This window comes from Neovison vison, chromosome 1 (genome assembly GCF_020171115.1).
Source record: "Neovison vison isolate M4711 chromosome 1, ASM_NN_V1, whole genome shotgun sequence".
NCBI classification, from domain to species: Eukaryota; Metazoa; Chordata; class Mammalia; order Carnivora; family Mustelidae; genus Neogale; species Neogale vison.
Genome location: NC_058091.1, coordinates 47,105,991 through 47,121,587, shown reverse-complemented (window position 1 = coordinate 47,121,587; position 15,597 = coordinate 47,105,991). Strand labels below are relative to the sequence as shown.

The 15,597-nt window shown below is 38.7% G+C and overlaps 1 protein-coding gene across 3 annotated transcripts in view; it reads right to left on the bottom strand.

The window, feature by feature from the left end:
* IBTK (inhibitor of Bruton tyrosine kinase) overlaps positions 1-9,998 on the bottom strand; it is a 97,042-nt gene extending 87,044 nt beyond the window's left edge. For all 3 annotated transcript variants that reach the window (XM_044246645.1, XM_044246661.1, XM_044246652.1), the window contains exon 1: positions 9,823-9,998. The gene's annotated coding sequence lies outside the window, so the exon portion shown is untranslated. The remainder of the gene's footprint in view (positions 1-9,822) is intronic.
* Between the last annotated feature and the right edge of the window lie 5,599 nt (positions 9,999-15,597).

Sequence of the window (15,597 nt, the reverse complement as noted above, 5' to 3'; positions counted from 1 at the left end):
AAATTAGATTTCAGGCCAAAGACTATAATAAGACATGAGGAAAGACACTATATCATACTCAAAGGGTCTGTCCAAAAAGATCTAACAATTTTAATTATGTATGCCTTTAACATGGGAGCAGCACACTATATAAACCAATTAATAACAATATCAAAGAAACACACTGACAGGGACGCCTGGGTGGTGCAGTTGGTTGGACGACTGCCTCCGGCTCAGGGTGTGATCCTGGAGTCCCGGGATCGAGTCCCACATCAGGCTCCCAGCTCCATGGGGAGTCTGCTTCGCTCTCTGACCTTCTCCTCGCTCATGCTCTCTCACTGTCTCTCTCTCTCAAATAAATAAATAAAATCTTTAAAAAAAAAAAAAAAAAAAAAAAAGAAACACACTGACAATAATATAATAATAGTAGGGGACTTTAACACCCCTCTTACTGAAATGGACAGGCCATCCAAGCAAAAGATCAACAAGAAAAGAAAGGCCTTAAATGACACACTGGATCAGATGGACATCACAAATATATTTACCACATTCCATCCCAAAACAACAGAATACACATTCTTCTCTAGTGCACATAAAACATTCTCCAGAATAGATCAAATCCTGGGTCACAAATCAGGTCTCAATGGGTATCAAAAGACTGGGATCATTCCCTGCATATTTTCAGACCAAAATGCTTTGAAGCTAGAACTCAATCACAAGAGAAAAGTTGGAAAGAACTCAAATACATGGAGGCTAAAGAGCATCCTACAAGAGTGAATGGGTCAACCAGGAAACTAAAGAAGAATTGAAAAAATTCATGGAAACAAATGAAAATGAAAACACAACCATTCAAAATCAGTGGGACATAGTAAATGCAGTCCTGAGAAGAAAGTAAATGCGGTCCTGAGAAGAAAGTATACAAGCCTTTCTCAAAAAACAAGAAAGGTCTCAAGTATACAACCTAACCCTACACCTAAAGGAGCTGGAGAAAGAACAGCAAAGAAAGCCTAAACCCATCAGAAGAAGAGAAATTATAAAGATCAGAGCAGAAATCAATGAAATTGAAACTAAAAGAACAGAAGAAGAAATTAACAAAACTAGGAGCTGGTTCTATGAAAAAAATTAGTAACATTGATAAACCCCTGGCCACACTTATCCAAAGAAAAGAGAAAGGACCCGGGGTGCCTGGGTGTCTCAGTGGGTTAAGCCGCTGCCTTCGGCTCAGGTCATGATCTCAGGGTCCTGGGATCGAGTCCCACATCGGGCTCTCTGCTCAGCGGGGAGCCTGCTTCCCCCCCTCTCTCTCTCTGCCTGCCTCTCTGCCTGCTTGTGATCTGTCTCTGTCAAATAAATAAATAAAATCTTAAAAAAAAAAAAAAAAAAGAGAAAGGACCGAAATTAATAAAATCATGGATGAAGGAGGATAGATTACAACCAACACCAAAGAAATACAAACAATTATAAGAACATATTATGAGCAACTATATGCCAGCAAATCTGACAATCTAGAAGAAATGGATGCACTCCTAGAGATTTATAAACTACCAAAACTGAACCAGGAAGAAATAGAAAACCTGAACAGACCCATGACCAGTAAAGAGATTGAAGCAGTCATCAAAAATCAACCCAACAAACAACAGCCCAGCGCCAGAGGGCTCCCCAGGGAAATTCTACCAAACAGTTAAAGAAGAATACCTATTCTACTGATATTGTTCCAAAAACAGAAATGGAAGGAAAACTTCCAGACTCATTTTATTACCTTGATCCCCAAACCAGACAAAGACCCCACCAAAAAGGAGAATTACAGACCACTATCCTTGATGAACACAGATGCAAAAATTCTCACCAAAATACTAGCCAACAGGATCCAACAGTACATTAAAATGATTATTCACCACGACCAAGTGGGATTTATTCCTCGGCTGCAAGGTTGGTTCAACATCTGCAAATCAATAATGTGATGCAATACATTAATAAAAGAAAGAACAGGAACCATATGATCCTCAATAGATGCTGAAAAAGCAGTTGACAAAGTACAGCATCCCTTCCTGATCAAAACTCTTCAAAGTATAGGGATAGAGGGGACATCATCAAAGCCATCTATGAAAAACCCACAGCAAATATCGTTCTCAATGGGGAAAAACTGAGAGCTTTTCCGCTAAGGTCAGGAACACGGCAGGGATACCCACTATCACCACTGCCATTCAACATCCTACTAGAAGTCCTAGCTTTAGCAGACAACACAAAGAAACAAATCAGCAAAGAAGTCAAACTCTCACTTTTCATAGGTGATATGATACTTTATGTGGAAAACCCAAAAGGCTCCACTCCAAAACTGCTAGAACTCATGCAGGAATTCAATAAAGTGTCAGGATATAAAATCAATGCACAGAAATCAGTTGCATTTCTATATACCAACAGCAAGACAGAAGAAAGAGAAATTAAGGAGTCAATCCCATTTATAATTGCACCAAAAATTATAAGATACCTAGGAATAAACCTAACCAAAGAGGCAAAGAATCTGTACTCAGAAAACTATAAAGTACTCGTGAAAGATATTGAAGAAGACATAAAGAAATGGAAAAACATTCCATGCTCATGGATTGGAAGAACAAATGCTGTGAAGATGTCTACGCTACCTAAAGCAATCTACACATTTCATGCAATCCCTATCAAAATGCCATCAACTTTTTTCAAAGAAATGGAACAAATAATAAAATAAATATGGAACCAGAAAAGACCCCAAATAGCCAGAGGAATGTTAAAAAGAAACCAAAGTTGATGGCATCACAATTCCGGACTTCAAGCTCTATTACAAAACTGTAATCATCAAGACAGTATGGTACTGGCACAAAAACAGACACAGAGATCAGTGGAACAGAAGAGAGAGCTCAGAAATGGACCCTCAACTCTACGGTCAACTAACCTTCAACAAAGCAGGAAAGACTGTCCAATGGAAAAAAAACAGTCTCTTCAACAAATGGTGTTGGGAAAATTGGACAGCCACACGCAGAAGAATGACACACAAAAATAGACTCAACATGGATGAAAGACCTCAATGTGAGACAGGAATCCATCAAACTCCTTAAGGAGAACACATGCAGCAACCTCTTCAACCTCAGCTGCAGCAACTTCTTCCTAGAAACATCGCCAAAGCAAGGGAAGCAAGGGCAAAAATGAACTATCGGAACTTCATCAGGTTCAAAAGTGTTTGCACAGCAAAAGAAAGTCAACAAAATCAAAAAACAACTAACAGAATGAGAGAATATATTTGCAAATACCAGATAAAGGGCTAGTATCCAAAATCTTTAAAGAATATAAAACTCAACACCCAAAGAACAAATAATCCAATCAAGAAATGGGCAGAGGACATGAAGGGACATTTTTGCAAAGAAGACATCCAGATGGCCAACAGACACATGAAAAAGTGCTCCACATCACTTGGTATCAGGGAAATACAAATCAAAACCACAAGGAGATACCACCTCACACCATTCAGAATGGCTAAAATTAACAAGTCAGGGAACGACGGATGTTTGTGGGGATGCGGAGAAAGGGGAACCCTCCTACACCGTTGGTGGGAATGCAAGCTGGTGCAGCCACCCTGAAAAGCAGTATGGAGATTCCTCCAAAAGTTGAAAATAGAGCTACCCTACGACCAAGAAATCACACTACTGGGTATTTAACCTAAAGATACAAGTGTAGTGACCCAAAGGGGCAAATGCACCTGAATGTTTATAGCAGCAATGTCCACAATAGCCAAGCTATGGAAAGAACCTAGAAGTCCATCAACAGATGAATGGATAAAAAAGATGTCGTAGCTATATATAATGGAATACTGTGCAGCCATCAAAAGAGCTGAAATCTTGCCATTTGCGATGATATGGATGGAACTAGAGGGTATTACACTGAGCAAAATAAGTGAATCAGAGAAAGACAATTATCCTATGATCTCCCTGATATGAGGAATTTGAGAGGCAGAGTGGGGTTTTGGGGGTAGGGAAGTAAAAAATAAAACAAGATGAGATGGGGAGGGAGACAAACCATAAGAGACTCTTAATCTCACAGAACAAATTGAGGGTTGCTGGGGGGAGAGGGGGGATGGACACTGGGGAGGGTATGTGATATGGTGAGTGCTATGAAGTGTGTAAGCCTAACGATTCACAGACCTGTACCCCTGGGGCAAATAATACACTATATGTTAATAAAAATAATTTTTTTAAAAAAGCTATATACACACAATGGAATATTACCGAGCCATTAAAAAGGATGAGCTCTTGCCTTTTGCAACAACATGGATGGACCTCAACGGCATTATGCAAAGTGAAATGAGTAAGAGGGAAGCAAATGGCATATGACTCTCTTATATCAGATTAGGGGTGGGAGGGCAGAACTGGATGAACTGGTTTGTTTTTGTTCTAAATAAACTGAATAAATTTTAAAAACTTAAAATAAAATAAAACTTAAATAAATAAATAAATAAATAAAAACTTAAAATAAAACTTAAATTCCCCAAAACACTTTTCTTACTTCAGTTTTTAAATACATATTTTGAATGACAAAAGAAAAAACAGTTATGAGGCAGCTATTTGGAGGGACATATATGAGTTTACTATAAGTGTAGGGGAAACTTCTGTGCACCATAGATAGATATGAAACATTGCAAATGTGCACTTTCAACTCCCATTTCAAACCACACTAAGAGTCAGAAGTCCTAAATCTAACTAGTTCTTCGCTATTCTGACTTCCCCATCCAGAGGTGACAGCATAGAATTAGGATTTCCAATCTTTTCTAGCTCCAGTTGTTTCTACAAGTCTGTATGTTTTATAATTTGATATAAGGCTTATAACATTATCCCCACCTTAAATTGTTGATAGGTATAAAAAACAAAGCGTTTCTTAGTTGACATGAAGAAAAAAGTAACAAAGCCTTAAGTAGTTGAAAACCACTTAACTAAACTTAACTAAACTAACTAAACTAAACTACTTAACTTAAACTAAACTAGTTTAAAACTACTTTAAAACTACTTTTCCAGAAAACTGGAAAAAAATATACATAGCAAAATAGTCAATTATAGTTAACTTCATTTTTTTGAGGCTCTAAAATATTTCCACCTTTGTACTTTCAGTGTATTCATAATACCTGAAAAGAACTACTTCCTGGCAAATAACTCAAACACTACATGAAAAAAATCAGAGTACAACCAAAGAAAATTCTCTAATTGTTACCATACATAAGCAATTACAATGAACAAAAAGGGGAATATTAAATGTAAATATGGTAGTATACTATAATATATGGAGAAACATACAGAATACTATGAACATAAATATGGAAGTGACTAAGAGCTAGTGTTTCTTAGAGCCTTACATATTTGGATTCAAATACAGCAATGCCAGCTGTTACTAGTTATGTAACTCTAAAAATTACGTAAATCTCTTATTTCTTCATCTGAAAACGGAAACAATGTCACCAACCTCACAGCATTACTGTAATGACAAATGAAATTGCTTAGCCTGGTACCTGCACAAAACAGGCATGCAACAAACGGTAGCTTTTATTACTATTATTTCTTCAGTAACAAAAGGGTAACAAATTTAATCTCAAAATTCATGTTTGAGTTTCATTGCCTCTGCTACCTGGTTTCCATGCATATTTCTCCAATTAAAACATATACACAGGCTACAAAAACGACCTCCAAACCTACAAATACTTTTAGATACTTTCGGTTCTTATCTTAATTGACTTTGCTGCTTTTAGTCATTAATACCACATTCTCCTAAGTATCTGGATGGAACTAGAGGGTTCTCCTAAGAACACTTTTAATTTACTTCACTGCTTTTAGTCATTAACACCACATTCTCCCAAGTATCTAGGAAGGGATACTGAAAGCACAGGGAACTACTGAAGCATTTAAGCATGGGCTCTCTCTCACTTCTTCCCCTTCTTCCAAAAACATTACTTCTTCCCCTTACCTTCAAACTTTGGAGCTCTCAATGTTCCATCGTCAGCTTTCTCTTCCTCTCTACTTCATATTCTCCCTGAATAATTTCAATCTCTTTCTACCTTTTAACTGTAACCTATATGCTCATAACCCCCAAATATGTCTTCTACCCTCACATCTTTCCTAAATTCCAGGCCCATATTTCCAATTACCAGTGTAAATGTTATTTATGCATTCAACAAATGCTTACTGAAGGCAAAGAAAGCAAGGGAAATAAATATTTACTAAGCACCTACTACATATTGGATATTTTACATCACAGAGAGGTTAAATAAGCCACCTAAATCATAGCACTAATAAAAGAGAAGTTGGAATTCAAGCACAGATCTGTTTAACAGCAAAGTACAAGCTATTTCTTCTATACTACACTGCCTCTCCAGTGCATCCAACAGTAGGTCACAGGTACTGGGAATACAAAATAAATATAGCATAAATATTTTAGATAACATAATAAAAATATAGGTTCATGGATAATACTTAAGTGAAAGTATAGCTCATTTAACATCTGTATTCAATGAACAAAATATATTATCTACTATTGTCTCTATCATCAAAGGGTCACAGTTTGATAGAGAAGACTGATTATATTTAAGCAAATGATTAAAACATATGATTATAAACCTATGGTAAAGATAAAACAACTGACTCATAGGAATAGGGAGTTGAGAAGAGAGAGACAGGGAAGATTTCCTATATTAGGATGAGTACATGTTTGCCTGATAAATTCAGGGTGAGTAGCATTAAAGGCAGGGAGAAAAAAATATAAATAAAAGCACTGGAATCATTTTAGTCTATTCTGAAAATTCCAAGTAATTCAGAAGACAGAAAACAGCGAGGCCTAATATATACACCAGGGTGGGACAGATTATGGACAGCTTTCTGTGCCTTTCTTTAGGGATAAAGAAAGCAAGCAATTCAGAGACACATTTAGATATTTAAGATCTTGAATATATAAGATGTGGTGATAACTCCCAAATTTCTAGCCAGATTATATATAATGGCAGCCAAGAAGTAGAGTAGGGGGTAAATACTTTGGAAATCAGAAAAAGAAAAGAAAAAACTTTTGAAAATGCAACAAATAAAAATTAAAGAGGAAAAGTTGTTTATATGTGACAAATACAAAATGTTGATGGGAAACTGAATTGTAACAGTACAGCTAGCTACAGGCAATTGTTCAACCTTGGGAACTGGCCCACGACAAAGGCGTTAGCCAGTAGAGGTTGAGCCCTCAACAGTGACTCACAATTGTTCCACTTATCCTTGGTTAGGAGTTTAGGTATCTTCCTAAAACACAAATCTGATCATGCCATTCTGACAAGTCCAAGCCTAATATCTACATTCCATGTAGATATTCCATGTGTTACGGTTAGCCTTGTAACGTCAGGAAGAGAACATCAATTAAGCCTGTCAATTAAGACATAGCCCATAAAATTCAGACTCTAAATTCAGAACACCAGAGGTAGGAACCCAGGTGGACCACTAACTAAATGATCCTAGGCACATCACAATTTCCTAAGTTTCAATTCTCTCACTTATAAATAGTGGCAACAAATATTTATAATTTGGGTTGTTCTGAAAAACAAATGAAACAGTTAATTCATAGGTAATCACCCAACAAATGTTTTTTAAAAAAAAGAAAGGGGGGGGCTTATATTGATATACAGGTCAGAAAATGGCATAACTTTATTAGAGTCCTTTCTGCTTGGAATGCTTTTCACCCAAACCCTTAAAGACTGCCAATGTGTCCATGTGTTAGTTACAGAGCATCTACCATCTTTTAAATTTTGATATGGACAACCTACATAAATTTCAACCTCATATTGCCTTTTTATATATGAGCACCTTCATTTTACAATGAGGAAATTTACATGAAAGTTTAAATTACAAATACAGAAAAGTTTAAATTACAAATATAGAAAAGTATACTCTAGATTCTATCTGTTCTACTCTACCCAAATTACTCTCTCGAAATGCAGTTAGGTAATCTTTTTTAATGAGAAGTAGAACAGTGTACTACAAAAAAATTACCCTTACTTGTAGTCAGAAGAATTGGGCTCCTACTACCCTTGGCCAGATAAAACCTTGGCCAAATGACTTAATATCCCTAATCCTATTTCACCATCTGCAAAGTTGGTGATAATAACTTGTCCTGTTAGGATGGACCTTGACTACACAAAGATTTTAAGTTCTCAGGGAAGGGGGAACTGGGGACAGGGTTATCATTATTTCTTCATATTTATATATATAAATACATATATATTCAATAAACAGACTTATTTATAAAGCACTAATACCAAAATATCTTCCTTTTAAACTTGCATCTATATTAAATTGTTACAAAGCTACAAATTATAACTCAAAATTGAATTTAAAAATTTTTTAATTCCTTCTGTAAGCCCTGAAAATAGTTCACATAACAATTTTAAAACACAAGCACTTGCTTCTTTAAGAGATTAGTAATTTCCCTTCATCAATATTGTATTTTAGTAAAAGTTATCTCAAATACTCTCTTGGTACTAAAGATAGAGACTTCAATACCTTACCGGTGCAATATCCAGTTTCACAAGACAAATTCCGCAAATCTTAGGGGTCAAACACATCTCTACATATAGCAAAAAATTACTGATCTATTAATAACGGTAAACTGATTTTGATACAATTTATAATAATAAACCGAGTAATAATGAGCTCCTTTATGTAATAGGTGAATTTATTTATGGTCTATTGAACTACATACGGTCCTAAAATACAATGAGAGTAAAAGAATGTAGTAAGTTCCTTCACAGAATTTAGCATCCTAAGAACCCTCAATACAAGTTCCTTTTTTTTTATTTAAATAATGAAACAGCCATTTTAAAAAAATTTCTTGAGAAAAACTCTGCTCTAACTAAAGCTTCTGCAAATACCTATAACAAATTCTTTTTAGAAAACACCTTTTTGCCCTCATCTATGTCTGTTTCTAAAACCAATACAAATCAAGGAATTCAAAACAAACAAACAAAAAAAGATCAAGAAGTAGCTACGCAAGGATGTGAATTGGTACATTATGAGTGGAGAAACACTATCACTCATAAAAAAAAAAAAAGTCCCAGTTTTTCAGTAATTCTGATAGATTTCGAATTTCAAACGCCCTATTTCGAAGCATGGAGGGAAGGGGAGGAGGGGGAGTACTACATCAATTTCTGCTTCCTGAAAAAAATATCTTTAAGTTTTATTAACTATGTTGGAGAACAGCAGTCAAGAATGTCCGGGCTTACCAATTTCGCTACTGACCTAAAACTTTTTAAAACCACACAACGTGTTACAATAAAAAGCCTCTATCCTGTCTTCCTCAATCCCAAGAACCGATTCCTTTTCACACAATGGTCAATTCACACAGAATTCCAGAGTCAGTATCCCCAAGTGGAGTAAAACTATATGACCCCACGAAGGGATAACGCTTCAAGGAATGGCTTCAAATTTAAGGCTCGAAGGGAAGTGACACAACTACCGAAACTAGCAAAGCAACAACGCTGGAGGGCGTGTCAGGCAGGACAGCAACGTAGCGCGTAGCACAACAGCCCATTCATAAGCTGAGCGAGGTTGCAAGAAGGCGGACTCCAGGACCCCGATCACTGGGCCCGCTCCCCGCCGTCTCGCTCAAAGCGCCGCAGCCTCGGAGCCACTGGGCTCCCTCCCCGCGAGGCATCTGTGCCACCGGCGTCCCCGGTCACCCGCACCCTCCGGAAACTGAATACTGTCCCATTGCCCGCCCCCCGCACCCCTCCGCCACCGGCTTAAGGAACACGGTCGCCTCAGCCTACTCCGCACAGTGAGGCCGCGCAGAGCACTCCCTCACCAGTCGCTAGATGAAAGTGCGCCGGTGCACTCCGCGAGACGGGCACACGGCTGTGCGGGGACTCATCCTCAGTGAAGACAACTGGAGAAACCGAACAGTGCCAGGGGGAGGCTGGTCCCCAGGCCCAGCAGCTGTGGAGGAGGCTGCAGCTTCAGCCGCGACTACAGGCACCGGGAAGGGGGCTGGGAGAAAAGGCCGGTGCGGGCGGAACCCAGGAATAAGACAGGCATTGATTGGCCGAGGCTCGTGTATGCCTCATGAGGATTGGCTGGTGTCTGCCCAGAAGGCCTCGCGTGGCAGCACCTAAGCTATGGCCTTTCCCGGGAGCCCTGAGAGAACTTGACCCTGCCGGCCTTCGGACTACGGGCGCAAGCCAGGGGCGGGGAAACGCGGCAGCTGAGGATTCTCAGCCAACAGCGGTGGTGGAAATGTGCCTTTTGGGGTCAGTGCGGCCTAGGTTGAAACGTCAGCTGCGGACTTGGGAGTTCCGGATAAACCCGGGTGGAGAGAGAGAGTCCTGGAGACCTGGCCAGATGACTTGTGCAGCCAGTCACCATGCAGTAGAAGCCAAATGCGTAGGCATCTTGCTCAGAAGAGTTCTCGCGTTGCCCTACCAGTGGGGTCACTGGAAAGCCAAAGCGCAGATAAGCAGCATCACACTTGCCTTCCCGCTCAAGCACCCAGATTGTCTGACAGTCACTCCCTTGGTCCGAAGGCGTCACTGCCTTCCTAGATTGTTACTGGGACCTGCTGCGCACCAGGGTCACGTCAGTCAGTGCCTGACACCAGGCTTGCACTACCGCTCCCCCCCCCCGTTTAACTCCACACCCAAGGCCGGTTTTAAAAGTGTTGGAGTGAAGGAAGAAAAAAAACAAAACAAAACACGGGGGTGGGGGGCGGGTGGAGTGAGGACGACTAGGAAAGAAAGTAGCAGTATTAAGAGGAGGAAGAGGAAATTAGCACTAGTTTACCGAATGGGAAACACTACAACAAAATGCCTCATACCGTAGGAATTCAGTAAATGTTAGTTCAAGGAGGGATAGTTTGATTCACAACAAACACTAGCAGTTAGGAGTTGGCAGTACAGCTCGAGCCTCTTAGTCTCTCTCATGAGAGAGAGAAGGCGTTGGGCTACGTGTCTTTTTGAGGTCCACCAGTTCAGCTTTACCGTCTTTTTGCAGCCTTCCTTGTGGAAGCACAAAACCAGACAGCTGGTTGGTGAAAGGGAAAGGGGAGAATAGCCCCTCTGCTGCCCTTCCCAATACAATGGTCTGTTTCTTTGCCCCCTTATTCAAGGTGCCCTATTTCCTACTTTGATGTAACAAAAACCAGTTTGTAACTGTAAAAATTAAGTGATTTTGAAAATAAACTATATATGATGACTTATAATAGGAATAAAGAAACCAGTAATGGCAAATAAAGAAAATAATGTAAATAAATGCATAAGCCTAAGTTCAAATCTTTTATTGATCGCTTTCATTTGGCAAGTTAAGTAGGTTTTCTGAAAACTTACTTTCCTTGTTTGTAAAATAGGAACAATAATGTATTTTAGAAGCGAAAATGCATTTATATTTGTGAAAAATGTAATTACGTAGATACAGATATACAGCTCATAGAGTGCCTAGCACTTCATGAATAATAAATCTTACTTTTATAAATCAAAAGGTATTTCCAGGGACACCTGGCTGGCAGAGTCAGAAAAGTATGTGACTCTTGATCCAGGGGTTAGGAGTTCAAGCCCCATGCTGGGCATGGAGATTACTTAAAAATAAATCTTAAAAGAAAAAAAAAAAAAAGTATTTCCATAGCAGCGGAATTATTCCAAGCAGTCATTCATTCATTTTAACAATTGCCAAGCCCAGATAATCCCAAACATAAGAATAAATTGCAACCTTTACAAGTACTACAAAGAATATCAATGTAATCTGATTTCTCAAAGAAGTGACCCTTGAACTATGATCCTAGGAATGAGTAGGCAATAAGTAGATGAAGCACGGAAGAAAGAACATTCCAGTCAAGTGATATGGAATTGCCCCCTCATTTCCCTGGAAAACAGAATTTACCCCCAAAATTGACTAGAATTTCTGAAGTAGACTTAAAGCAAGAAATAGATCCAGAGATGGCTTTAGAAGACTGCAGTGCTGGAAATGTGGAGAAGTAGGAGAATAGTCCAGGCATCAGGAATGGAGTTTGAGATGAAGCCAGAATACAGAACTGCAGAAATGTTTTAAAGCAACGCAGCATTTGCAATACTCCCTATATGCCATTTTACTGAAATAAATTAACAGTGCTGTCCTTCATAATCAAGACATATTGTGCTGTCATTCAAGTTGTATATAGACAGTGCTGTCCCTACTTCAGTTGCTAAAATAAGAATGTTAGAACTTGTATGGTTGCAATGGATCTAAACACAAGCCCGATGACATTCTGCAAGAATGGTTTTTACTATAAGAACGTCAGCAGTGCAGCTGGCCTAGAGATGACTGGAACCTCATGGTTTGGCCCTATTCTCTCCTGCTCCAGACCATTTTCCATGTGGAGACACTTGGCTGGTTGCAGCTTTCTGACACACACCACAGCTTTTCCATTAGGAAACACAGCGCTGTGCCCTTTGCCTTAAGCACAAAAATTCCAGAGCCCCTGATGGGTTCAGATGGGCTCAGATTAGGTGGGGAATCAAGGGTATAATGTTTGACAGCTTCTAGGAGAGTCATGCTTGAAGCAGAGTAATGAGTAGCTCCCCCAAGAAGGCAGGATACAAGGCAGGCAAAATAACGGATAATTGGGTATTTCTCTACTATTAGATCCAGGGGATATGGTCCTAGCTACATTCTTCCTGTGCAGTGATTATCCTTCAACTCCTCATGTAGAGGAAGCTACTTCCTTAAAAATCTGTGAAGACTTCCCTGATGCCCCTTCCTAACAGTTATCCCCTCATCTTTAACTTCTGTAACTTACTAATATTATTATGTCACACTGTATTATTCTTAAATTTATTATTTTACATGTGGATGCAGTAAAAGCAGGGACTCCAGAGGCATACCACCTGGATATAAAATTTTACTCCTCTTCTTATGTGAGACCTTAGGCAAGTTACATAACCCACATAGGCCTCAGTTTTCCTCATCTCTACCATGTAATTATTAATAGTAGATGCATAAAGTTCTTATGAAGTTTAAATGAGATAGCTCTCAAGCTCTCAGGAGAGCTCGTAGCACTAACAAAAGTTGACATACCTCAACCATTCTGGTTGTATTTGTGTGAGGGAGCATTTGAGGTGTGGGATGGGGAGACAAAAGGAATGACCCACAAGATGGCAGTGTTTGAATATAACTTTAGAACTGTATAAGCTTGAAAGAATCCACCAAAGAATCTAAAACTTTAAGACAATTCAAGGCAAATTCAAAACCTACATGTAACAAGCAAATCCATGAGAAAGTAAACCTATGAATTTGGCAAGCTTAGCATCATTTCATAACCAGGACAATGTGAACTCCCTAAACTCTCTCTCCTCTCTACAATGACTAAGAATTTGTAGTGTTCCTTTCTTGGAATTGCTTGTGTTCCTTCTTTACCTAACTATAAAATTAAATCAAGCTGTTAACACTACGGTTTCCTTTTTTAAAAAGGAGAAGAAAAGCAAGTTTGATTTTAAATGGCAGAATGGGTACATAATACAACCATCTCTTGATGCCACAAACCCCTCGACCTGGCAAAAAACACATATTTTTAAAAATCAAATTCATAAATGCATTGCAAAACAAAAAGGTTAACTGTCAGTGGCACAGAAATTATGAGAATTCACTGAAAAATGGATAGGAAGCTGGATTGGACTGAAGAAAGGAGTAATAGCCCCCAAAACAAGAGAGAAACGTTACAAAAGGTAATTGCAGTACCAAAAGTGTTGCACATCTAGAGGTGACCATAAGAAGCAGGAAGGAGTCCACACTAAACCACAAAGTAATTACAGTCTCACAGCAGAAGCAGGTGAGCCAATGAAGTTACCCATGCCCCATCCCATGATGGCAACAGAGGTATCTATTCATAAGTAGAATATACAGGACCTTCAGTTTAATAGATAGGCCAGCGTCTTGGTAGCTGGTGAAACCTGGAAGAAATCAGGAAGCTCTTAAACCCAGAACACAAGCTTCTAAAGCTTCCCGTTCAGCTGCATGCCCCACTCCTTCCTCATAAATCTAAAGAAAAGACAGGTATTCCGGTAGTAGTCATGTGTCTTAATCCTTCCCCAGAGATTGTGTGCAACAAGCCTCCTCCCAAAAATAAGAAGAAGAAAAAAAGGACAAAGGAAAGAAAGAAAGAAAAAAGAAAAGAAAAGAATCTCAAATACACAGATGAGCACAAAAGCAAAAATCAACAAACATTTGAGGAAGACCAACATCCTGAGAGACATGAATTTACAAATCCAAGAAGCTCAGCAAACCCCAGGAAGAATAAATACAAAAATAACTGCCTAGAAACATCATAATCAAATTGTTGAAAACCAAAGATAAAGAGAAATCTTAAAGTATTTAGAGAAAAATGGTATACTACATAAAACAAGAATGATTTAAAACATTATGGAGTTCTCAGAGGAACTGTGAAGATGACCATAGACCAATACCTTTAAAGAGTAAAAGAAATAAACTGTCAACCCAGAAAATCTTCCACAATATTGAAGATAAATGAAGATATTTTCAGAGACACAAATATTAAAAGAAATAGTAGCCATGAGAATTGCCCCCATCAGAAACTCTAAAGAAAGTTCTTTAGCCTGAGGGGCATGTTGCAGACAGAAACTCACAATTTAAAGGCAGAAGGAAGAACATGAGAAATGGACAACACTTGATGAAATAAAGTCGATCTCCATTACATGCATACCTCAGAGATACTGCTCTTCTAGACTATTGTCGTAAACCAAATATCACAATAAAGTGAGTCGAAAATTTTTTTTGGTTTCCAAGACCATATAAAAGTTATTTTTATACTATATGGCAGTCTATTAAGTATGAAATTATGTCCAAAAAAAAAAAACTATGCACATACCTTAATTTAAAAAATACTTTATTGGAGTGCCTGGGTAGCTCAGGTGGTAAAGCATACAATTCTCTTTTTTTTTTTTTAAGATTTTTATTTATTTATCTGACAGAGAGAGAGATCACAAGTAGGCAGAGAGGCAGGCAGAGAGGGAGGGGGGGGAAGCAGGCTCGATCCCAGAACCCTGAGATCATGACCTGAGCTGAAGGCAGAGGCTTTAACCCACTGAACTACCCCAGGTACCCAAAGCATACAATTCTTGATCTCAAGGTCATGAGTTCGAGCTCCTTGTTGGGCATAGAAATTCCTTTAAAAAAAAAAAAAAAAAGACGCCTGGGTGGCTCAGTAGGTTGGGTGACTGCCTTCAGTTCAGGTCATGATCCCAGTGTCCTGGGATTGAGCCTCACATCTGGCTCCTTGCTCAATGGGGAACCTGCTTCTCCCTCTCCTTCTGCCTGCTACTCTGCCTGCTTGTGCTCACTCTCTCTGTCAAATAAATAAATAAATAGCTCTTTAAAAAATAAAAATAAAAATGAAATAGAAAATTTAAACATGTTATTGCTAAAAAATACTAAGCTTCATCTGATCTTTCAACAAGTCACAATCTTTTTGCTGGTTAATGGTCTTGCCTCAGTCTTGATGGCTGCTGACCGATCAGGGTGGTCATCACTGAAAGTGAGGATATCTATGGCAATTTCTTTCTTTCTTTTTTTTTTTTAAAGATTTTATTTATTTGACAGA